Raw genomic sequence first — 26334 nt, forward strand, 5'->3', positions numbered from 1 at the left:
AAATAATATATCCCACCTGTATCTATCAAATAATATATTCCAATATATTGAATCATTATTTCATAAAAGTATTCCATTTTTAGGATTGCTTTTCATTTTTGGTATGTCTAGTTTTATTTTTAGACTGTTTTATTTTTTCCAAATTTATTCTGCTAATAATCTTCATAATCCATCAGCTAATATTTAAATGGTTTTATATTCCTTGTAATTTTTAATTTTTTCATAAGTCATTGATACCTTTTTTTTAAGATTTTATTTATTTGAGAGAGAGAGAGAGAGAGCTAGCATCAGAACGATAACATGAGTGGGTTGGGGGTAGGCAGAGGGAGAGAGAGAGAAGCAGACTCCCTGCTAAGATCTGGTATCAGGATCATGACCTGAGCCGAAGGCAGATGCATAACCAACTGAGCCACCAGACACCCTCACTGATGCCTTCTTATACACTTGAAATACATTAAGCATTATATGTCATTGGTTTTTTAAAGTAATAATTCTAGACATTATTAAAATAATATGCCAGCATTAATATCCATACATTTATATTAACATAAAATAAATACTAAAATAATTATCTTTTGATGTTGTAATCACTAGATACACATTCTTCCTCTGGTTCTCTTTAAGTTTAGCTTCTCCCAGCTATCTTTATCCCTCTTCCTGTGATATCTGGGCTTTGAGAGAATGCAAAGCAATTCTTTCTCATTTGCTATCAGACAGCTTTGTTCTAGGAGAGAAGAAGGGACACCTGGGTGGCTCAGCAATTGAGTGTCTGCTTTTGGCTCAGGGTGTGATCCTGGCTCTGGGGATTGAGTCCCACATTGGGCTCCCTGCGAGGAGCCTGCTTCTCCTTCTGCCTGTGTCTCTCTCTCCGTGTCTCTCATGAATAAATAAAATCTTAAAAAAAAAAATAGGAGAGAGGAAGTCACAGACTGTCACACAACAGCCATGATGGACAGGATAGTGAATAAGGAGCTATGAATCAGACATTTAGACCATATTTTTCTACCTAACTCTCCAAGATCTTTCAATTTTCCCCAAAAGTAGCTGAGAGAATGGCATTTGGAATCATTTTTGCGATGACCACTTGAAATGCAGTATTTATGAGAGGATCTCCATGGGATGTCGACATTACATCATCCTCTAGAAAAATAAAAAATAATAAAATTAAATTCTGGATTCTAGAGTGTGAAGTTGCATCAGGTAGGATTCTCAAGTATAAGTAACAGACACCTACTCCAGCTACCTTAAACAGGAAAATTTTAATTATTATGAAATAATTGACTAGCTTGCACAATCTATAGGAAGCTTCAAAAATATTACTCAAAAATCCAGTAGGAATCAAAGAAGATCGATCAAGTACAGGAACCCTTCCATTGGGATATTACTCAGACTACAGCCAGGGTTTTTCCAGGGAATTATTCTACTACTACTGTAAATGAATTCTAAATCATTCCTTTAATTTTATACCTTTTCTAAGTCCTGATCAGGAACACCCAAATGATAAAGCATAATTCATGTGTCTTCACCCTAGAGGTCTGAGACTGTCCAACTACAATGAAGAAATTCTCTTAAGTAGGAAAGAATGTGGTTGTTTGGGATCCAACTACCACCACCACCACCACCACCACCACCACTACCACCACCAAATGTCCACAGCAAGCCCTAGATTTCTATTCTATCATGTTTGGGCCATAAAAAAAAATGGTAGAATTAAGATAAACTGTCATTTCTTGAAGTGGGATATATTTTAAGGCACAACTTGAGAAAGAGCTAAACAGGATAGGGAAGGCAAAATGGTGATGGCTTCGGATTCTAGGAATTGGATGTCAGTGTTCTCAAAATATGTTGAAGATTAAGTCCAATTTCTTGTTTTTTTTTAAGTCCAATTTCCAAGAGACTTGGGACTTCTCTGCAAGATTAAATAATATATTTTTATTTTTATAAAATATTTTATTTATTTATTCATGAGAGACACAGAGAGAGATTGATGCAGAGGCACAGGCAGAGGGAGAAGCAGGCCCCATGCAGGGAGCCTGATGTGGGACTTGATCCCGGGACTCCAGGATCATGCCCTGGGCCAAAGGCAGATGCTCAACCACTGAGTCACCCAGGGATCCAATAATATATTTTTAAAATAGAAAGGAAAGATAATTTAAGAGCTATTAGCAAATATTTGTAACAAAAAATGTAACAAAAATGTCTTATTAAATTGTCCCTCAACTTTGCCTTACATAAAAATTCACTTCAGAGTAATTATGATATAGAAACCCCATCCTATTAGGTATTTCTAGGGATGCCTGGGTGGCTCAGTGGTTGAGCATCTGCCTTTGGCTCAGGGCATGATCCTGGTTCAGGGATCCTCACAGGGAGCCTGCTTCTCCCTCTGCCTATGTCTCTGATTCTCTCTCTGTGTCTCTCATAAATAAAGTAATAAAATCTTTAAAAAAAAAAGAATTTCTAAAATCATTTCATTACTTTGTGTGAGTTATAATAAAGATCTAAAGTATTTTAGATCAATAAATCATTACAGCTTATACTAATAATTCATCTAATGTGATTTTAGTAATATTCATGACATATGCATTCTTATTTCTACTGCCTAAGGGGGATATTTTTAAGGGGATAATTTATTTAAGTTATTTATGATTTTTAGCTTATTTTTTAAATTTATTTTTGAGAGACAAAGCATGCAAGCCAGGGGGGAGTGGGGGTAGGGGTAGAGGGACAGGGAGAGAAAGAATCCTAAGCAGACTCCACACTCAGCACAGAGCCCAATGCGGAGCTTGATCTCACAACCCTGAGATCATGACGTGAGCTGAATTAAGGGTTAATGCTTAATCAACTGAGCCACTTAGGTACCCCTAAATTATTTAGGATTTAAGTAAATCTTAAAATGCCATATTTTTTCATTTTGTTTATATGGGCCAAATGATATTTAAATACAGAATGAACATTCACTATAGTTTTAGCATCAAAAGAAGACAGAAATATGCTTTTATTATATAATACTTTGAATTCTTGTTTTCTGAATTACTTCTTGTAATTACCAGGCTTAGTTTCTGAAAGCATGAAAAAGTTTCAGACTACTATTTGCTAGACCCTCTTATCAAATAACCCATTGAAGATATAAAAAGTGTTATTTGCTATGAAAGAGTAAAGTCAATATAAATATAGCTTTCTTTTTAACATTGTTTTTCATGATACAAAGATATCACATGCTACATAGAAATTTAAATCAGATGGATTTACAGATCTGATGAAAAGAATTATCATTTCATGCTCTCTATTAACATGTATTTTGCCATTAGTATTTCTTTTGTGGCCTTTAAACAAGTATCCTACAAGGAATATAAAATTTTAAATAAATAGATAAAAATTGGAAATGACTATAACTGTACATGAACTTATAGGATAAAATCCAGCTCACTCCATGTCACCAAATGTGGAATTAATTCATTTAAAAATTATTTTCAGGCAGATGTCATTTTCAATTACTTAAATAAATAAAATCTTGCCTGGAAACGGAAAAATTCTAGTCTCCTTTAAAATTATGTGTAATTTTCTTTCAATAGATTCTACATGTAGTTGTGTAAAAGCACAAAGTCAAATCCTGGACTGCCCTAGGTATTGGAGGCACAGAAATTTACCATCAACCATATCATCCTTAATGACAGGATTATTATGTTTTTGTCTGAGAATCCAGAAATTTCTAAAATAAAATGCATCACGTGTTTCAGGTGAGACTTTCTCTTTTCTCAGTTTGCAGAGCTGCATGTATCCCGTGTGCCCACTGCTGACAAGGACGGTCAGTCACTTTTTTATCTCCACCCTTCCTTGTCAGCAATGACAGCCTCACTCCTCAGTGTGGAGAGGAAGCCCATCCATTGTGCAGGTTTTCAGAGACAGCCACCACATATAAACACCTCCCCACACTTGCTCAAGGAATACAATCTGGCCACATGGGATGACTTAAAATAATGATCCCACCAATCATCAGAAAATTTGCAGCTGCATAATCTATTTATACAGAAGTGAGTCCTCTGTATTTACAAATAGTACTGGGGCTGATTCTCAGAACATTAGCATATCATCATCACATAATGATGGAGAATCCTTCATGAGGCTTCTTTATTATTCCCTGTCTGCCTTTGATGTTGCAACGCATGTGAAACTGGTTTTCTAAAAGGAAAGGATGAAAATGATGAAAGCAAATGAAGTAAAAAGCCCCCAAGACTGTGGGTACAGGTAACCAGCAAAAATTTTGCTCATGTTGTCTTACTTCAGCTCACTAATGGTCCTCCTGCTGTGTTAAATGCTCTCTCCTCCCATTTCTAGTGGGAAATGTGGATTTGATTCCTACACATCTGAGCTAGAAAAATTTGCAAATTTTTAAAAAAGTTATAAAATCTGCTAAGCTCATCCCTTGAACAGTTCCAGGAAGAATGCAACAGATTTCTGTACTTCTGATGTGAATATTGTCTAGAAAACTCCCTGCCCTGAGCCACAGCACCAAAGGGCGGATGAAATATTTCCACTACAATGCACTCTTAATGGCAATAAGCCATTCTCAGATCATTCCATAATGGACCTTTCTACACTGAATTCCAAAAAGTCAAGAGTTAAATATGTACTGGTTAACCCTGGCTTGCTTAATTTCTATTTTCACCACAAAAAGCTAGGATTCATTCAGAGAGATACCATGTTGTTGTTGTTGTTATTGTTTTTCACTCTATCTCCTATTTCTAGACAATTCCTTTATCAGAAAAGGCACTCATGAAATATTGATTAGTTCAATTAATGAATTAATTCATGGACAAATCATTGTACTAGAAGTGCTGTCAATAGAACTCTCTGTGATGATGGACATGTTCACATAATGTTCATCTGCTAGAGTAACTACCAGCCACATATGGTAACTATTGAGCACTTGAAATATGTCTAATAGAGCTGAGAAACTGAAATTTTAATTTCATCATATTTTAATTAATTTAAATTTAATTAGCCACAAGTAGCTAATGACTAACATATTGGATAGGAGAGTTCTAGATGCTAGGGATGTAACTATGACCAAAACACAATGTATGCCCTCAAGGAGAGCTCCTTGTCCAAAAAGATAAGTTCAAAAATCATTGAAAGTCTTCACAAAAGGAAAAGGATATGAATTAGTTATGGAGGAAAAAAATAGAGAATTGAACCTATAGTGAAGATTCAGTATATCACCTGAGACACAAAATGGCATGTCTAAGCGCTTAAGACAATGTTTTTTTATTTAGCTTATAATAACTCATATGTAACTATATGAAACACAGACTTGTTTTGAACATTAAAAGACAGTATTTAAAAGGTCCTTAGAATATATATGTATAGGGACGTCTGGGTGGCTCAGCAGTTGGGGAACTGCCTTCAGCTCAGGACATGATCCTGGAGTCCCAGCATCGAGTCCCACATCAGGCTCCGCATGGAGCCTGCTTAAGTCTCTGCCTCTCTCCTAAGTCTTTCATGAATAAATAAATAAAATCTTAGAAAAAGAAAAAATATATAGAGAGACACATAATAGCTCTTTCTATATTCTCTCTCTATATAATATACATTATTATTTAAAATTAAGTATAATTCTACCACTAAAACCCATGTTGCTTATCATTAAAAAAAAATTAACTAGAGGCACTTGGGTGGCTTGGTTGGTTGAGCATCTGACTCTTGGATTTAGCTCAGGTCATGATCTCATTGGGCTCCAAGCATAGTACAGAGTCTGCTTGAGATTCTTTGTCTCCCTCTGCCCTCCCACCCCCCCGTGCTTGCTCACTCTCCCTCTCTCAAATAAATAATCTCTTAAAAATAAAAAAATAGAAAATCAACCATAATTTATTTTAACCAAAATTTATCATTTATTTTCTACTTTTTATGCATATTGGACCAAAAAAAGAATTATTTTGTTCCTACATGGCTTTTACTGGCATAGCTAGCTTTGGTAGTAAGGAAAAAGAGAAAGAGAAAGAGAAGAAAGAAGTCAGGGCACATGATCAGGAATCTCTAGCATTAAGCAATCTTCAAAAATTGTGGTCTAGAATCCAAGAAACAAACACTATTCCTTTGATTTCATTTCTTATAGCTTTAGTTTACAAGAGAAAAGGTTAAATAGCTCCATCTAGAGATACTTGTGGTAGATCTTTGGGATACACAGACTAGAAATCATCACAGGTGCCAAGTCCCGGGCTAATTTCTGTTTTTCCTTTAAAAGGGCTCGCAAATAAACCACCCCCACTGATACTAGATTATGTCTACAGCAAATCTGGGAGAAACCCCTAAAACCAGTCATTAGAAATTCATAAAATTTTATGTTATTTCAATGTTAGGTTAAATGAATACAATGCCACTAAGAACAATAAGCCCCAAGAACAAGTGAGATTAATACATCGACAAAGCTGTATTGTGGCTTTCAAATGAGCTCAGTAGCATATACGGATACAACCAACAGAGTCATGCCAAGTTTGCTGACAGAGCAAAGCAAATTGTAATGTCATCCAGGCCTATACTATCCTGTTGCTGAGTGTGTAATGGTGTGCAAGAACAAACATATTTTCTGATTCTAGGGGTTTACATTTTAATAGAGGAGAGAGGCATGAATCAAACACTATAGTACTTAAAAATCATGGTGCAATAAGAGCTTTTAGTAACAGTAACAGAATGTAAGGAGTAAAACAAGAGATCTAGAAAGACTTGCCTGAGGAAATGACATGAGCTCAAACATAAAGGTTAAGTAGGAACTAACACAGAGAATAAAGGACAGATGAGCACCGGGTGCAGAGGTAGAGGGAGGCATGAAGTCTGTCACAGAAAGGAACATTAAAATTCAAGAAAGTGAAAATGGACACAGGTGGATGAGCTGAAAAAGTGTGAGAGAGCGAGGAGGGCTGCTCTTCTTTTGTGGCTGACCCTCCTGTAAGATGAATGCATCATGCTCTCTGCTGTGTGCTGTGTTTCCCACTTTGCACTGACATTTATGGAGAGGTGATATCCGTATCTCCCTATGGCTCTACCTACTATGGCTTTGGTTTCTTTACTAGAATGAGCAGAAATGTCTGTATCTTTCACCAAAGGGGTTCTGCAAACATGTCATGTGGGAAAACTCTGGGAATATGCAGTAACTACACAATGGGTGAAAGCTTTGAGGATCTGGCTGCCTACTAAAGACACTGAGAAAGAGTGACTCCTCAAAAGGGAGGCATTACAAAGAGCACAGGAAACTTTGGGGGTTATGGATATATTCATTATCTTGACTGTGGCGATGGTTTCACAGCGATGACTATGTCATAAAAAGTCTCAGAATACAATTGATTTTTCTTCCATGATGAATTTTTAAGATGCTTGCTCCAGCATAAAAATAAGAAAACACAAAAACCAGCAGACATGAGGAAAATGTCAATAAAAATCAACATATATAAAGAATATCATCGGGATCCCTGGGTGGCGCAGCGGTTTGGCGCTTGCCTTTGGCCCAGGGCGCGGTCCTGGAGACCCGATCAAATCCCACATCGGGCTCCCGGTGCATGGAGCCTGCTTCTCCCTCTGCCTGTGTCTCTACCTCTCTCTCTCTCTCTCTCTCTCTCTCTCTGTGACTATCATAAATAAATAAAAATTAAAAAAAAAATAATAAAGAATATCATCTTATGAGTAATAGGAAAAATACATATTAAAACCAGAAATCATCTTTACTCATTATACTGCCAAAATAAATATACGCCTAAACCTCATAATCTAATCAAGTCCATTCTTCAAAAATGTGGGGAATATAGACAGAAGAAGGCTGGATTTCATTTTACTAAAAAGGAAAAACATATGAATGTGTTATGAATGCATATGTAACCCCCACTCAATTTCTCCAAATGTCACTTAATCACTCTTAAACACTATGTAATATTTCCCCCAAAGATGTCTACATTATAGGAAAGAATTAAATACCAATTATTTAATTATCACTTAACTCATTAGCAGATAAGTTTGTATACAATATTCAAATATCTTGGTTACGGAGCACTCTTTGCTTCTCATGGCAACAAATATGTACCATAATGTAACTAAATAATGAATAATATGCAAAATACACATAAGATGCAAATGGTACTTTGTGAAACACAAATTTAAATGACTTTTTACTTAATAACCTAATGATCTCACTTTTCTGAGTTTTTTCCCACAGCTTTATTGACAAATGACAACACTGTACAAGTTTAAAGTGTACTTTGTGAAGATTTGTTATATGCATATATTGGGAAATTATGACCACAGTGAGGTCAGTTAACATCTACATCATCTAGAGTCACCACTGCTTCTGTTTGTGTCTGTGGTAAGAACATTCAAGTTCTATTCTCTTAGAAAATTTCAAGTATAAAATATAGTATTTTTAACTATACTCACTAAGTTGTATTTTAGATCCCCAGAACTTATCTTACCACTGAAAGTTTATACCCTTGACCAACATCTCCATGCTTCCCCTATCCTCCACCATTATTAGTAACCACCAATCTTCTGTTTTAACCAGTTCAATTTTTTTTAGATGTCACTAAAAATGTTAAGATCTCACTTTATGAGTGAGATCATGCAGTATTTTTCTCAGTCTCATTTTATTTAGCATAATGCCCTCAGGTTCATCCGTGTTGTCACAAATGGCAGGATTTCTTTTTTATGGCTGAATAATATTCCTGGATGTGTGTGGACACAGGCTATTTTCGTGTCTTGGCTATTGTTCACTTTTCAAAAAAAAAAATAGCTGTGATACAGCTAGAGAACGTTCTAGGTCCTCTTGCCCTTAATTTTGCTAAAACAATGTAGCATCTTATACTTCCTACCAGGTAACTGATTTAGATAGTTGAATTGGGTTGAAAACATTAAAAATCACTATGGGAATAACTGAAATAGTGACAGGAAATGATATTTACGTTTTTTTAATGATAGCTTTTTGTTTTTATGAAGGTGTAGTAATGAGCCCAAGTATGCATTTTTGGTAAAAGTCTTCATTACTGTTTTATACTCAGACATGTTTATAAAAGATGCAATTATATTGGGACACCTGGGTGGCTCAGTGGTTGAGCATCTCCCTTTGGCTCAGGTCATGATCCTGGGGTCCAGGGATCGAGTCCCACATCGGGCTCCCTGCATGGAGCCTGCTTCTACCTCTGCCTGTATCTCTGCCTCTCTCTCTCTCTCTCTCTCTGTGCCTCTCATGAATAAATAAATACAATCTTTAAAAAAATGCAATTATAGAAGCTGAAAGTTGAAATCTCTGGCCAGGACCTGGAAAGCAGTTATTTGGAGCTGTCACTGAAGGGCAGATCCATATGCTCTGGAAATAATACTGTGATCAAATTACTATTCTCAGACAGGGATTTAAGAGTCCAAACAAAAATGTGCCAGGCTGGATTTTAATTTCATTAACAAATATTGCTATTTCAGGAATTTCTTTTTTTAATACAAGAAAAATAAAAAAATTTCTTTAACATAAAGCAAACAATTATTTTGCAATATGGAAACTCATTTCCATATGTGTTTGTTTTTCAGGTTTTCTTAAGCAGGAAATAGTAATTTATATAGTTTAACTATTTTTGACTTCAATTAAAAACAAAGATTAAGGCAAATTTGCAAGGCATAACATCATCACAGAGTATTTAGACACTATCTGTAAGTCCAGGGACCTGTATAGGAAGAACAAGCCCATTGGTAAAAACATATTCACACTTCAAAAATGTATCATATTTGGCACAGGCCTAGGGCCACTCAGCACACAGTCCTCAATAGAAATTTCTAGAATACAATTTTTCTGAAAACCACTTTAACCCAAGGATTAACTGAAGGAAACTATAATGCTGGCATTTTACATAGACGGTACTTGCCTTTTTTTCTCTGCTCAGGTAGGTTCAGCTAGACTGGGAAAATCTAATGTATCCCTGTCAAATAGAAGTTTCTGATGGAAATGTTCTATATTGCTCCACCCGATATGGCAGCAACTAGCCCCATGTGGCTTTTGAGTTCTTCAAATGTGGTTAGAGAGATTGACTTATAAATATTATTTAGCTTGGGATACCTGGTGGCTCAGTGGTTGAGCATCTACCTTTGGCTCAGGGCATGATCTTGGGGTCTGGGGTTCAAGTACTACAACAGCCTTTGCATGGAACCTGCTTCTCCCTCTGCCTATGTCTCTGCCTCTCTCTCTGTGTCTTTCATGAATTTTAATAAAATCTTTAAAAAATATCTTATTTAACTTACATACATTTAAATTTAAATAGCCACATGTGGCTGGTGGCTATGGAGCTGGTCAGCACAGGTCGAACAAATAGTCCTTATGACCTAACTAGCCCAAATCTCAAACTACTCTAGACCTCTTGCTATCTCCAAGCTATCTGTCTTTCTCACCTATATGACAATAGCTAGCCTCAGTGTACGATGGTCTCTACACAGTAGAGATCTATAAACCAGTGTGCTTTGTTCATGGTGTTCTATGTAGACAGAACAAAGACAAAAGCTTAATAAATGTATTACAGATACTTTACTGGTAAAAGACGTGGGTGATGGCACATTTACAACAGTTATTGGAGATGACGTTAAATTTTCATCTTCCACCCAGAATTTGAATAATGAGAAAGCCCTCTATGGCCCTGATATACTCGCTCCCCTTCCCACAGCTTAGATATACTCATTAAAGGGCATCGACAAGAAAGCAAGCCTATTAAAGGAGATTATTAATTTTCGGGATCATTATCCCAACAGTTATTTCTCTCTGTTCTGCCTCAATGAAATATGTGGGTAAGTCTAGCAATGAGGAAGAAGAAAAGCTAGGGGGAGGAAAAAAATTGTGGGAGCTGCAGCAATCACACATCAGGACACAGGAGAGGGCCGACAGCCTCTCTCAGGCTAATGACAAATTGTATCAAGTGAGGTTGAAGGGCTGCATAATCATATGTAGAAGGTCAGATGCAAAATGAGAAATTGTGTTTCCAAGAGCAGAGCCATAGGACTGCAATACCTATTAAGTGTTCTTCATCTTAGGACTCAGGAATACCAGCCACATGACATGCACATTGTGTAAGACTTCAAAAGAACATGAGTTTGAAATATTTGGGAGGAAAATTCTTTTTAAAATAAGTCTCACAAGATAAAAGAAAAAAAAGTGCAATGTTACTCTTAAGTCACAGGTTGCCTGTAAAGTCATACATTTCCCATTATCTGTTGATGGCCATAATATAGGTCAGTGTTCCTCGAAATGTGAATATGGGTGGCTGGTATCAGGATTATTTGGAGAACTTATTAATGATACAGATTTTGGGACCTCCCCCCAGTTCTTCCAAATCAGAGTCTCTAGGGCTGAATCTTAGGCCTCTCTCTATATTTTTTAAGATTTTATTTATTGGTTTGAGAGAGAGAGGAAACAAGTAGTAGAGAGGGCTAGAGGGAAAGAGAAAGAGAAGCAGACTCCCCACTGAACAAGGAGGCTGATGTGGGGCTCAATCCCAGGCCCCAGGGATCACAACCTGAGCCGAAGGCAGATGCTTAACTGACTGAGCCACCCAGGTGTCCTTAGGATTCTGTATTTTTACTCATATTCCCAGACAATGCCTACGCAAACCAAGGTTTGAGAAGCTCCATGGAGAGAGATTTTATGAGCTTGGAAGCTCACAAAGTTCTCAGCCATGTATTGGAAGACGAAGAAAAAGGCTTTAGAATTTGTTCAATAGGTGGATGCCCAAATTTTCAAGCATCACCACACGGGCTGAAAATTAACATATATCCAAAATCTTTAAATAATTACAAATACTCTCATAAATTTTCAATAAAATTATTAGGAAACATGATAATTCGTTTTATGTTCAACTTGACTAGGTCACAGGGTGCTCAGATATTAAGGTAAACATTATTTCTGGATGTTTCTGGGTGAGATTAACCTTTGACTTGGTAGATTAAGTAAAGCAGATGGCTCTCCCCAAGGTGGGTGGCTCCATCCACTCCTCTGGAGGCCTGAATAGTATAAAAGGCTGAGTAAAAAGGAATTCTCTTCCTTGCCCCCCTCAATCTGGGACATCAGTTTTCCTCTGCCTTCAGACTTAGACTCAGACTTGGTTTTCAGGCCTTCAGACTCAGAGTGGAAATGTATCGTCGGCTCTCTTGAGACTCCAGCTTGCTGACTATAGATCTTGGACTTCTCAGGGGGCACCTGGGTGGCTCAGTGGTTGGGCATCTGCCTTTGGCTCAGGGGATGTAGTCCTACCTCAGCCTTCTCACAGGGAGCCTGCTTCTCCCTCTGCCTGTGTCTCTGCCTCTCTCTCTCTCTCTCTCTCTCTCTCTCTCTCTCTCTCTGTGTGTGTGTGTGTGTGTGTGTGTGTGTGTGTGTCACTCACGAATAAATAAATAAAACTTTAAAAAAATATCTTGAACTTCTCAGCATCCATAATCACATGAGTCAATTCCTATACACCAAGAAGGCAGATTAACTATAAGAAATTATATTCTATTTTTTTTTACTTGAAATTGCTACTGGTTCTATTTCTCTAGAGAACCCAGATGGATACATATTTTGATACTGAAAGTGGTTCTAAAGGAACAGAATTATAAGGATGGGTATTCCAAATTGGTTCCAGGGTCCCTGGAATTAGCTCTCTAATTTGATTAGATTTAAAGATGCTAATGACTCTATTTCCAGCAGTAAAGAGAGCACTGATAGTACATGGCATGACCTGGAAATGGAGATATAGAACATATCTCCATTTGATGGTCCTCATCACTACACATAGAAGCAAGGAGTTGGGTGACTATGCATATGATACTTTCTAAAGTTTTTGGAAATATAACAAATATTAATGAAATTAGTTGGTTGCTTTTTAATATCACTGAATAAAAAGATGAGTTAAGGATTCAAATCACCCGTTTAGGGCACCTAGGTCGCTCAGTTGATTAAGCATGTGACTTCAGCTCAGGTCATGATCTCAGGGTCCTGGAATCCAGCCTTACATCAAGCCCTGCATTGAACCTTACATTGGGCTCCACTCAGCGGAGAGTCTGCTTCCTCTGTCTCTCTTCCTCTGCCTCCTTCCCCTGCCCATCTGCCCACCCTCAAACAAACAAACAAACAAATTCTTTGAAACATTTGCCAGGTCAAGGACCACATACATGACCTGAACTCTTCTTCTATATGCACTCTGATGGAGATCATTACATTGTGTAACCACATGCTTGCAACTGCTGAAAATCAAATGCAGAATCTCATCCTGTGACAAAAGGCAGACTCCCAGCATTGCAGGGTGCCTATTGAGAAAGTGGGGCCATTGACTGGGAAAGAATGGGATACTGTAAATTTGAATGGCCACACTGAGCTTCCAGATTTTGATGATTTTTCTGTCAATAGAAGACCTGCTTTGGTTTAATGTAGAAGAAAAGATTCAAAGGATGAAGGAAACTGGCATGTGAGAGTGTATTTATCATCTAAGACCTGCTGACCTGTACTAGGAGGTTCCAGAAGACATAAGCTTCACTAATACTGTAAGAAATACATTTGTGAGGGGGACCCTGGCATCTTTGAGGGATGAAGAGCTCTGTAATAGCTCTTCTCTATAGGCCATATCTTATGATGGGGAGTGCAGGCAGCAATTTGGAGAACCTAAATGCAATGAGAGTAATCAGATCCTGGAGTGGCAGGGGCCAAGGGGCAACACACAACTGCCAAAGGCAAGATGGGAGTGGGTACCAGAATGGACAGCAGAGCCAAGGCAGCAATCAGAATAGTCTGACTCATGCAGACCTATGGCACTGACTAGTTGATCACATTCCTGAAAGTAAAATAGAAGGAAGCCGACTAAATTCTTACTGGATTGGTATTAAGCAGAAAAGTTCTAGGCCACTTGGACAGAAATCTAACCTGAATTAGAAAAATACAGAACCATGGCCTCTCCGGCAACTCTCACACTTGAGCCAGTTTACAGATCCAGAATCCCTTGAAGGAATGGGATGCCAGGTCTCCTTGAGGAAGGAGCTCCCATCTACTGCTGAAAATGTATACTGTTAATCTTACTTCCAGCCTCTCCCCTAAAAATCTTCTACTAGTATCCCTATAAATCGGAGAAAAGGAAATTATCAGACCCTCCAGGGACTACCAGACATTGGCTCTAAACTGGCACTAATTCCTGGAGATCAAAGCTTCAGTGTGGTCCACAGCCAGAGGAGGGGGGTAGGGAAGTCAGGTGATCATTGAAGTTACAGGAAAACCCACTGAGGTTATCATAAGACATCCTGTGGTTATGTCTCCAGATGCAGATAGCATAACTAAAATACGCTCAGCAGCTAACAGAATTCTCACATTTGTACTCTTACGTGTGAAGCAGGACCCAAGAAGAAGCCACTAGAACTACCTCTACCCAGCAAAATAGTAAATCAAAAGCAATACTGGAGCTTTCCTAGAGGGATTCCTGAGATTAGTGCTGCTCTGAAGTTGAGAGATGCAGAGGTGGTGATTCCCGCCACATTCCCATTAAACTCACCTACTTGGCCTGTGCAGAAGGCAGATTGATCTTGGGAAATGACAGTGCATTAGTGTAGTGTAAGCTACCAGGTGGGAGCTCCTGTAGCAGCTGCTCTGTCTGATGTGGTTTCATTGCTTTAGCAAATGAACACATCCCCAATTACTTGGTATGCAGCTATTGATCTGGCAAATGCCTTTTTCTCCATACCTGTCCATAAGGTCTAGCAGAAGCACTTGGCTCTCAGCTGGTAAGGAGAGGAATACACCCTCACTGTCCTGTCTCAGGGGTATATCAACTGAACAGCCCTATGGCATAATTTAGTTCACAGGGTTCTTGCTCTCCTTTCCTTTTCACAAGATACCATGTTGGTCCATTACATGGATCACATTATGCTAACCAAAACAGCGAGCAAGAAGCAGCAACCGTTCTAGACTCATTGATAAGATATTTGCATGTCAGAGAGCGGGAAAGAAATATGACAAAAATTCAGGGATCTTCTACTTCGATGAAATATCTAGGTGTCCAATAAGTAAAGCATGTCAAGACATCCTTTCTAAGATGAGAATAAGTTGCTGCATCTGGCTTCTCTGCTAACTGGAAAAAAAAAAAAATGGAACAATGCCTAGAAGAAGTCTTTGGAATTGGGAGGCAATATATTCCTTATTTGGGTGTGTTATCCAGCCCACGTACCAAGTGATCTGCAAAGCTGCTAGTTTTGAGTGAATCCAGAATAAGAAAAGGCTCTTCCCCTGGTCCAAGCCACTGTTCTGGCACTTGGGCCATATGATGGAACAGATCCAATGATGACTGAAGATATCAGTGGCAGATAAGGATGCTGTTGGGCCCTCTGACAGGTTCCTACAGGTCAGTCATACAGCACAGGCCCTTGGGATTGTGGCATCGAGTCCTGGCATCCTTTGAAGATATCTACTCTTCTTTGAGAAACAGCTCTTGACCTTGCTACCAAGTCTTAATAGAGACTGAATACTTAACCATGAGCCACCGAATATTACCATGCAATCTGAGCTGTCCATCACAAACTGGGTGTTATCTTCCTACCAAATAACGTGTGCACAGCAGCACTCTCATTAGATGGCAGTGTTTTGCATATGATTGAGCTTGAGTAGGCCCTGAAGGCACAAATAAGTTACAGGAAGAAATGGCCCCAGTGCCCATGGTCCCCATTCTGGTTACACTGCCCTCTCTCTCTCTTTCAGGGATGGCCTCATGAGAAGTTTCCTACAGTCATATGACAGGGAAACTAGTTCATAGATGGTTCTGCATTATATGCAGGCACATCTAAAATTGAACAGCCGCAACACTGCAGCTGCTTTCTAGAACATCCCTGAAAGACAGTGTTGAAGGGATATCTTCCCAGTGAATAGAAATTTGAGCAGAGTACCTGATTTCTCACTCAGTTTGTTCAGGCTGCTAGAACAAAATACCAGAGGCTGGATGGTTTATAACAGCAGAAAGTTACTTCTCACCGTTCTTGAGACTAGAAGCACAAGGTCCTAGCATGGTCAGGTTCTGGTGAAGGCCTTCAGCTTTACTACTGACTTATTGTATCTTTATGTGGCAAAAGGACAAGGAAGCTTTCTCAGGCCACTTTTGTTAGGGTACCAAGAAAGGAATGCTTCTATCAGGAGACACAACCATGACCTCCCAAAGGCCCCACCTCTTAATACCTTCACCTTGGGGGAATAGGTGACAACATGAATTTGAGAGGAACACAAACATTTAGACCATAGCACTCACTTTGCTTAAAAGGAATGACAGATGTGTGGCTGGATGCTAATCCGTGGGCTATGTCCAATGGTTTGGCTGGACAGTCAGGGATTAAGAAGGAACATGAGTGGAAAACCATTGGCAAGAAAATTTTGGGGAAAAGTATATGGACAGATGTCTCTGAAAGGGCAAAAACATGAAGATGTTGGTGTCCTACATGAATGCTCACCAAGGGTGACCTCAGCAGAGGAGGGTTTTAATAATCACCTGGATAGGATGAGCCATCTGTGAACATCAGTCAACCTCTTTCCCAAGCCACCACTGTCATCACCCAATGGGCTCATGAATACAGTGGCTATAGTGGCAAGGATGGAAGTCATGCATGGGCTCAGCCATATGTACTTCCACTCACCAAGGCTGACATGGCTATGATCACTGCTGTGCCCCAAATCTTCCAGCAGCAGAGACCAACACTGAATCTTTGACTTACTCAATGACCACTCAGCTACCTGGTGGTAGGTTTTTTACACTGTACCACTTCCATCATGGTAGAAGCAGCATTTCATTTTTACTGGAATAGGCCATTCTGAATATGGAGTTGTCTTCCCTGCATGTAATGCTTCTGCCAAAACTATCCACTGGGGATCCCTGGGTGGCTCAGCGGTTTAGAGCCTGCCTTTGGCCCAGGGTGTGATCTTGGAGTCCTGGGATCGAGTCCCATATCGGGCTCCCTGCATGGAGCCTGCTTCTCCCTCTGCCTATGTCTCTACCTCTCTCTCTGTGTCTCTCTCGTGAATAAATAAATAAATCTTAAAAAAAAAAAACCCACAAAACTATCATCCACTGCTTAGAGAATGCCTAATTCCTTGTTGTAGTATTGCACACAGCACTGTTTCTGACCCAAAAACTCACTTTATAGCAAAAAAAAAAAAAAAAAAAAAAAAAGTGCAGCACTGGATCCATTCTCATGGAATTCACTGGTCTTACCATGTTTCTGCCCATCCTGAAGCAGCTCGCTTAGTAGAATGGTGGGATGGCCTTTTGAAGACTTAGTTAGAATGCCAGCTAGATGGCAATACCTCACAGGGCTAGGGCACAGTTCTCTAGAAGGCTTTGAATGCTCTGAATCTGGGCCTAGGATGTGGTATTATTTTTCCCATAGCCATGAGTCATGGGTTCAGGAATCAAGGTGTGGACATTGGAGTGGTGCCACTTAATATCATCTCCAGTGACTTACTAGTAAAATTGTTGTGAGTGCCTGGGTCGCACAGTCAGTTAACCATCTGATTCTTGGTTTTGGCTCAGGTCACAATCTCATGGTGGTGGGATCGAGCCCTATGTCAGACTCCATGTTCAGTACGGAGTCTGCTTCAGATTCTTTCTCCCTGCCCCTCTGCAGCTCCCCACTCTCTCTCTCTTTCAAATAAATAAATCTTTTTTTAAAAAAATATATAAGTTTTTCTTCCTCTTCTGGTGACCTTACGCTCTGCTGGCCTAGAGGTCTTAGTTCCAAAGGCAGGAACGCTTCTATCAGGAGACACAACAACGATTCCATTGAACCATACTTTAAAATTGCCACCTAGCCCCTTTGTACTCCTCATGCCTCTAAATCAATTGGCAAAGAAGAGTTTACTGTGATGACTAAGTTATTGATTCCGACTACCAAGGGGAAATTGGACTGCTACTCCACATTGGAGTTTTGAAATACAGGAGACCCCTTTCAGGATCTCCTAGTCTTACCATGCCGTGTGCTTAACATTAATGGAAAATTACCACAACCCAATCTAGAGAGGACTACTAATGGCCCTGACCCTTCAGAAATGAAGATTTGGGTCACTTTACCAGGTAAGAAACTACAACTAGCTGAGTTGCTTGCTGAAGGCAAAGGAAATACAGAATGGGTAGTAGAAGAAGATAGTTATCAATATCAGCTATGACTACCTGACCAGTTACAGAAATGAAGACTATAATTTGCATGAATATTCTTTTTTATTCTGTTATGAATATATTTGTGCATGCAGAAATAGAAATCTATAGATACATTAGGCAAACATCTTTATTCCCTCTTATGTTCTCATGTAATATAAGTTAAATACAATAAAGCCAATTGTTTATATATCTTTTTATAAACATATAAGGTCAACAAGCTGCATAAAGTTTATATCGAGTTTTTAAATATTGTTAATTATACATTATAGCATTTAAGTTACAGGTTATCAATAAGACAGAACATCACTCAAGGACTTTGTCTCCTTTTCTAAGCAAAGGGTAGGTGCATTTACAGTTATACAGGATAGTCATATTTTATTAGGTGAAATTATAAATAGGTTACTGTCTTTTTTGGAAATTCAGTATGATTTTAAAAGATGTAGATGAGTATCACATTGGCAACAGGTAAACTTATGATGGCTGCTTTTATGTGTCAATTTGACTGAGCCATGGGGTGCTAAGATATTCAGTCACACATTATTCTGAGTGTGTCTATGAAGGTGTTTCTGAATGAAATTAAATGTGAATTGGTAAACTGAGTAAAGCAGGTTGTCCTTCCTGGTGTGGATGGGCTTCATCCAATCTGTCTAGAATAAGTCTGGGTAAGAAAGAACTCTTTTTCTATGACTATCTTTGAGCTGGGACAGGAGTTCTTCTCTTGCCTTCAGAATAGGACTTGGATTGGAACTTATACCATTGGCTCTCCTGGTTCTCAGGCATTCAAATTCTGACTGGAACTATGCCATATGCAATCTCCAGCATGCTTGCTACAGATGTTAGACTCCATAACCTCTATCAACATTTAACTATTCTTCACATTAAATATATTTTGTTGGTTCTTTTTCTGTAGAGAGCCCAGACTGACTTAATGCAGAACTATGATCTTAAATGCTTTGAGTACAATGAGTGTATGTTTAAGCATCTGTTGTTTGTTCAATTTGAGCTTGTCTTTTTTTTCAGACACTCATCAACACTCCTTAAATAATACAATTATAAGGTTTTCTTACTGATTGTAGTAATTTGATTCCATGGGTGTATTGATTTGAATCCACACCAACACTCTGACACTGAGTTTTGCATGGTAGGTTGGGTTAGGTCTGATTTTTCATAGATGATGGAAGAGGAGGTGCTATATTTAAGCAGGAAGCACAGGCCAGGCAGCCTACTTCTGCTGTAATCCAAGCAGCTCCAGAATCACCTGTTTAATCTTCTGGAAAACTTTCATTTAGTAACGAATCCATTAACTAAGATAAACTGTGAGAATCACTGAACTAGGAAGTTCTAAAGATACCTTTTAATTCTAAGATACAATGATTTGCCAGAAGGTGATCCATTATCAGTCAAATACTAAGTGCTTTATGTCAGTCAAACATAAATGTAACATGAAAGTCCAGTAAACTACAGTGCGCACTCCAATAAGATGACGAGTCTGGTATATTATGGACTCCTCAGTCCGTTCTGAGTTATTGTGACCAATTCTGATACCAGATCTTAAGCGGATAATTAAATAAATAACACAATTTAGAGAAGGTTAGTGGCAACCAGAAAGCACTGGATCAAACTGTCCTTTAGAAATAAAAGACTAAAAAAGATGTGATAGTACTCTACATATTTTAATAGCTATCACCCAGAAGAAGGTTTAAAGAAGATTTAAAGAAAAAAAAGGTCTAAATTTTGAATAATTTCAAAAATTCAGTGTCCCAGTCACACTAGCTTATTTCAAGTGCTCAATAGCCTCGTTTGGTTAGTAGTTACCATACTAGATAGTACACAGAACATTTCAATCATTGTAGAAATTTCTATGGACAGTGCTGTTCTCAAACATAGAACAAGGACCAGTAAGGAAGTAGAAGAAATGGGACTTTGAATCAATAAAAGAAGACCTTTCTAATGGTTAAAGCTACCCTACAACAGAAGGCACTAGACTTAACACAAGGGGAATTGATCAAGCTAAGCCAAAACACATATGTAATTCTAGCATTCAGAAAGAAGGTGTACAAAAAATTTCTAAAGTAATAACCAAGTTTACAGCTCTCATCACACAGAAATTCTTCATTGTAGACACTTTTATCTGATCACAGGCTGATCTTTCCCTACTTGCACACTGCTGTTTTTAGCATATTTCCCAAGGCACTTTAAGCTTGAGAACTTTGATTCTTCTAATCATAACTACCACATAAGTCATGGGTGATTTGCTCGCCTTTGAAAATACATTTCCCTGCTCTTGTTACAGAAATGACACACAGAGATAGAAAATCTTTCAAGATACAGAAACCAACTCACTCCAGTTACCTGTCTAAAACAGATACAACAGAGAGAGATGGCACATTTTGTGCCAGCAAGCCAACTTTGGTCAGAGTGTGAAGTTCCCACACCAGGCACAGCAGATGTGATTCAGGGTTCAAAGTTATCCTCTTAACAGACTGCAGGGTGTGTGTGACTGAAGGTGATCAACACACAAATAATGTTCACGGGAACCAATACTAGGCAGAGCCAAATGATGAAAAGAGAAATAGAGATATCTGATGCATCCATATACCCAGTTCTGGAAATATGTGATAAGGCCAGGAGTGCACCTTGGGCCCAGAACAAGGTGCAGAGCATGAGTGGTCATCTTGCTTCAAGCCAAGGGTTATAAATACAGACTAGAAATAAATCTTGCCACTGGTATAAGTTGATATCAGGATAGTTTCTTGGTCTCTGTCCAGTTACTAGGTAGGGGAAACTGACTTCCCTGGAGACTGACTCAGAGTATTACTCTGTTTTAGGTCAAGATTGAATTCCACACCATCCACACATGCCAGAGAACCCAAAGCTGATACTTAATGTTAAAAAGTAGTTCTGGAAATTAGCTTTGAAAAAAAAGAGGTACTTCTCCACTTATGGTACCACTGTTACAGTTTGAGTGCCTGGGGAATAGACCCTAAGATAAGTATTTGAATGAATAAAGGAGGGAGTAGGTAAAAGGAAGAAAAGCAGGAAAAGCAGAAAAGCCACCCAATTCAGTGCATTCTCACGTGAGTTTCCCCTCACTTGAGTAAGTGGATCTTATTCCCACTGGGGAAATCTGGGCATTAATCTAGAACATCTGAAAACTATCCCACCCAATAGGCACAGAGCTATAGTGCTTATATACTAATTCCTGAGAGGAATTTTTTGAGGTAGAGAGTGTTCATTCTTACTCATTTCTGAATTGCTGTGCTCACAGTAAGAGTAGATGGTCACAGAAAATTCTTGTACAAAGAGATATATAGATGTTGGCTGATAAAAGTTGGTCCTACATACACAGAAATGGTAAGGCCTGAGAGAATTTTGGCGTGGCACGAGAAGGGTCTGCTATGATCCTGGAGGGACTGGCCAAGTTACACATGACACTTCCCAGATTTGGCTACAAAGTATTCTCAAGATTAGGTCATACCAAACATGAGATCCCTATCTAAAATTAGCAATCACACAGGAAAACAAGTCAGTATGAGCTGAGTCAATGTAAAGAATAACAGAAGTTGACTCCTAAGATCAGGTGATAGAGTATCATAAAATCCACATTTAAAATGAGTATAAAGAAAAGGTATCAGAAGAATAAGAACACAGAAACAGGCAGATCTCAGGGGAAAAAATGCCCACTGAAGTTAAAAATTCAATGGATTAGCACATTGGCTAAAATTGAGGAGGTTACAAACTAGAAGACAGAGCCAAAGAAGTTACCTACAAGGGGAAACAAAAAGATAAACTGTTTAAAAATATGACAGAGTAATGAAGACATGTGGATAACAAAGTGACACGGTCCATGAAATCTCTAAAAGACATTCCAGAAGCCACAAATAAAGAAAATTCAGGGAAAAGGGAAAGTCAATATTTTAAAAGAGCTTAGAATTCATCAGAGTTTATTAAAGAATACAGCATTCACATTTAAGAAGCCCTGAATAATATAATATAATTTCTTAGTGGGCTTCAATCATTCAAAACAGCCTTGCATATAGGCACCAGTTAACCTTCAATATTGTCATGTTGTGAAATCTCAAAGGTAAGTGTTAGTTCTTTTCTTTCTGGACCTAGAAGCCATATTTGTGTCAGAACACAATCTCTTTTCCTTGATATGCTTTATGTACATGGCATACTACATCATCTGATTTTTTGCTATCTCATGGGTCACTTCTTTTTAGTCTCCTTGGCTGATTTCTCCCATGTGTCCCAATCTCTTAATGTTAAAATGTCCTTGAGCCGCCTCCTTTTTCTAACTACACTGTATGAGTTAGTGATCTCATCCAAACTCAGGGCTTTAAACACCATGAATATGGCAGCAATTTCCAAATTGATATCTGTAGTTCAGATTTCTTTTCTTTTCTTTCTTTTTTTTTTTTTTTTTTACAAAGTCACATATAAAATGACCTACCTACTGGAGTGCCTGTTGGCTCAATAAGTGGAACATGTGATTCATAATATCAAGGTTATGAGTTCAAGCCCCATTTGGGCCTAGAGCTTACTTTAAAAAATAAAATAAAATTAGAATGGAAATTTTAAAAAAGAAAGGAAAGAAAGAAACAAAGAAAACCTGCCCATTATCTCCAATTTATTGTCTTTTAATATCTGAAATATGACATGTTCTAAACTGAATTTGTTATCTCCCACTTACTCTAAAACCTTCCATCTATAACCTTTGATATCTCAGTTAATGACAACTCTACTCTTCCAGGTTACTTATACTAGAAACCTTGAATCATCCTTAACATCTCTCTTTAGCTTAATAAATCCCATTGGTTCTACCTTCAGAATACATCCAGAATCTTATACTTCTTATTACTACCATAGCAACATGTCTGGTCTGAACCCCAAACCCTAAACCCCTAGTCTGGAAAACTGCAAGATACTTTGTGATAAAATGCATCATTAGCTTCAATTCTTTAGTCCTTTGGCTATGTCTTTTTCCACCATGTGACTTTGTAGGGGAAGGAAGGAAGGAAGGAAGGAAGGAAGGAAGGAAGGAAGGAAGGAAGGAAGGAAGGAAGGAAGGAAGGAAGGAAGGAAAAATTAATTCACTTCCCTACCCCTTGATGTTGGGGATGGTTATAGGTCTTGCTTTGGCTATCAGAATTTTAAAAAAATGACAGAGGGGACTCACATGGTAATTGTCCAATCAGGATGACTCTTGGACTTTGATATTACCAAGAGAATATACCTACCTCATATTCTCGTCCTAAAGGGAGGATGACAAACATGTGGAGCTCAGTGAGCTCAGCTGAGTCCAGCTTGAATGCTGCAGGTCCCCTGGCCAAACTCAACTGCCAGAGTCAGGAGTACATGAGCAATCAGAGGTACCCAGCCAACCCACAGACACAGGAGACAGAAATGTTCAGTGTTTTGTGCTATGGAAACTTCATGATTTTATTGCTACCAAAGAAAGAGTAGTTGGAGTTTAGCTTCCTAACAGATCCTCTGACTTCTTCCCTTGACTTCTGAAGTAGTTATTCTATTTTTTTCTAGTTTTGTGTTACTTCTCTTTCCCATAACACATTTGCAATGTTGAAAACAAAAATACAAATACAAGCATGTACTTATTTTAACATTTAATCCATATGTCACTCCATATTTTTGGAATGTTTTGACTATAAAAACACACCTAACCAGTAGATACAACAAAAGTCAGATAACTGGTTTTTCTTCCCAATATTTAAGAGCTGTCAATAAAGGAATGCTTAAAAATCAGATGAGGATCAAAGTTGAGGCACATGTTTCTTTACATATACTAATCCATATAGTGCCTGTTGCAAAACTGAAAACAAAACCACTTTACGTGCAGCCTATTGATATCTGAATTTTACTTGTAGTAATTATCTATTCAAAGATCATAAAAAGGCCCCGGTTTGCGTTGTGGTAGCCATGGACACTTTGGATGAAATTGTAAAGGCCAAAATGAAAAGAGGCAAGAGATTCCTTGAGAAGAGAGAACCAAAACTCAGTGAAAATATTAAAAATGCTATGCTGATGTACAGGGGAAATGTGAATTCAATGGTGACACAAGTACTTAAAGATGTGTATGCACTGGAAAAACCAATGCTCTGTATAAAAAGAAAAACATTACAAGACCATCTGAGGATCAGACATCATTGGAATTCTTTTCAAAGAAGTCAGATCATTCTTTATTTGTGTTTGGCTCTCATAAGAAGAGGCCAAATAATCTAGTAATAGGTCATATGTATGATTACCATGTGCTGGATATGATTGAATTAGGTGTCGAGAAGTTTGTCTCTCTAGAAGATATTAAGAATAGTAAATGTCCCGAGGGAACAAAGCCCATGTTAATATTTGCTGGTGATGATTTTGATGTAACAGAAGCCTACAGAAGGCTGAAAAATCTTCTTATTGATTTCTTCAGAGGCCCCATAGTATTAAATACCCATCTGGCTGGTTTAGAGCATGTTCTGCACTTCACTGCACTGAATGGGAAGATTTACTTCTGAAGCTGTAAGTCAGTATTGAGGAAATCTCGTTGCAGAACACCAAGGACTGAACTGGAAGAGTCGAGGCCCTCACTGGGTCTGATTCTGAGGAGGACACACCTGGCATCAGATGATGTTTATAAATTATCTATGAAAATGCCAAAAGCCCTCAAGCCAAAAAAAAAAGAAAAAAAGAAAAATGTCTCCCATGATACTTTTGTTACAACTTATGGAAGGATTCATATGCAGGATCAAGACCTAAGCAAACTACAAACCAGGAAAATGAAGGGGTTGAAGAAGTGACCTGCAGAAAGGATAACAGAAGACCAGGAGAAAAAAATCAAAGACAATTAAAAAAAATTGATAGGATTTAGCCAATTCATCTATAATGTTATTGTAGTCTGTTTTCTTAAGAGAATTATTAGTCATCAGTCATTTCTAAGTTTCTTACAATATTTTATTGTATATTTTTAGAACATTTAGCTAAACTATGGATTATATATATTATGAACAGTAATATACTAGTATTAAGTTGAAAGTCAGCCTCTTACTTGAAAAAAATATCATAAAAATGTCTCAGTTTTAAAAATAAACTTTAAATGTACATATTAACAACGAAGTAATTTTATTTTATTTTATTTATTTATTCATGAAAGACACAGAGAGAGAGAGAGAGGCAGAAACACAGGCAGAGGGAGAGGCAGGCTCTATGCAGGGAGCCCGATGTGGGACTTGATCCCCGGACTCCAGGACCACACCCTGAGCTGAAGGCACATGCCTAACCGCTGAGCCACCCAGGCATCCCAATCAAGTGAATTTTAAAAGATGTACACACAACTCTATTTGAAAACAAATGATCTTTCAACTTATTAAAATGTCTTCACGTGGCTAATTAAAACTCCAATGTCTAACTTCTTGGAAACTCAGACTAGACGTCAGACACACATAACATGCACCAAAAAGCCTAAGGGTAATATTAATAATCAGCAAATTATAAGGATGAGTTAAAGATTAGGGTGGAAATATCATATTCATAATTAGGAATTTATAAAATTCTATCAAGATGCAAGACACCGCTTCACATTTTGGTGTTTCACCTTTTGTGTAAATATATTTGTAATTTTTCTTTAGGTGTAATATGCCAACACAAATATCAAAGACTTAACTCCAGGGTTGCTCAACTGAGTCAAAGCAAACCCAGGGGATATTTAAGCCAAAACTGTAATGTTTAAGGCCATCAGTAAAACTTAGAGAAAGTGTTCAGTAACTTTTCAGGGCTATCCCATACTTCTGCCCTAACCGACAGAACCCACTACTTGTGATATTTAGCTATTTATGTTTTTATTTCATATTTGCCTCCTGTGGACAAAATTAACCATTGATTATCACCCCTCGGGTCTCTTCCATGTCTCTGACCATTGTTAGAAGATTCCCTGTTTCTGCTTGCCAGAGTCTGATTTTTTTTCACCAAGAATATCTCCCTTCCAGGATTTCACCAACTATTCATTACAGGGCCTGACATAGAACCCCAGGCTAGGGAAGTTATCCAGATAAAACAGTCATGTCCAAGGGACAACTCCAGTCTGACTTTTTCTTGGAAGAGACCAAAAGTAGACGTGCAGGGTTGAGCAATCTGAATTTGTTCTTGCTGAGGAAGGCCCTGGCCTCCGGTATGG

General features: G+C 38.3%; 1 pseudogene; it reads left to right on the plus strand.

The window, feature by feature from the left end:
* Positions 1 to 24098: 24098 nt before the first annotated feature.
* LOC112660124 (ribosome production factor 2 homolog) lies at positions 24099 to 25019 on the plus strand (annotated as a pseudogene).
* Positions 25020 to 26334: the final 1315 nt, after the last annotated feature.

The sequence above is a fragment of the Canis lupus genome, chromosome 2 (genome assembly GCF_003254725.2).
Source record: "Canis lupus dingo isolate Sandy chromosome 2, ASM325472v2, whole genome shotgun sequence".
Lineage (NCBI taxonomy): Eukaryota > Metazoa > Chordata > Mammalia > Carnivora > Canidae > Canis > Canis lupus.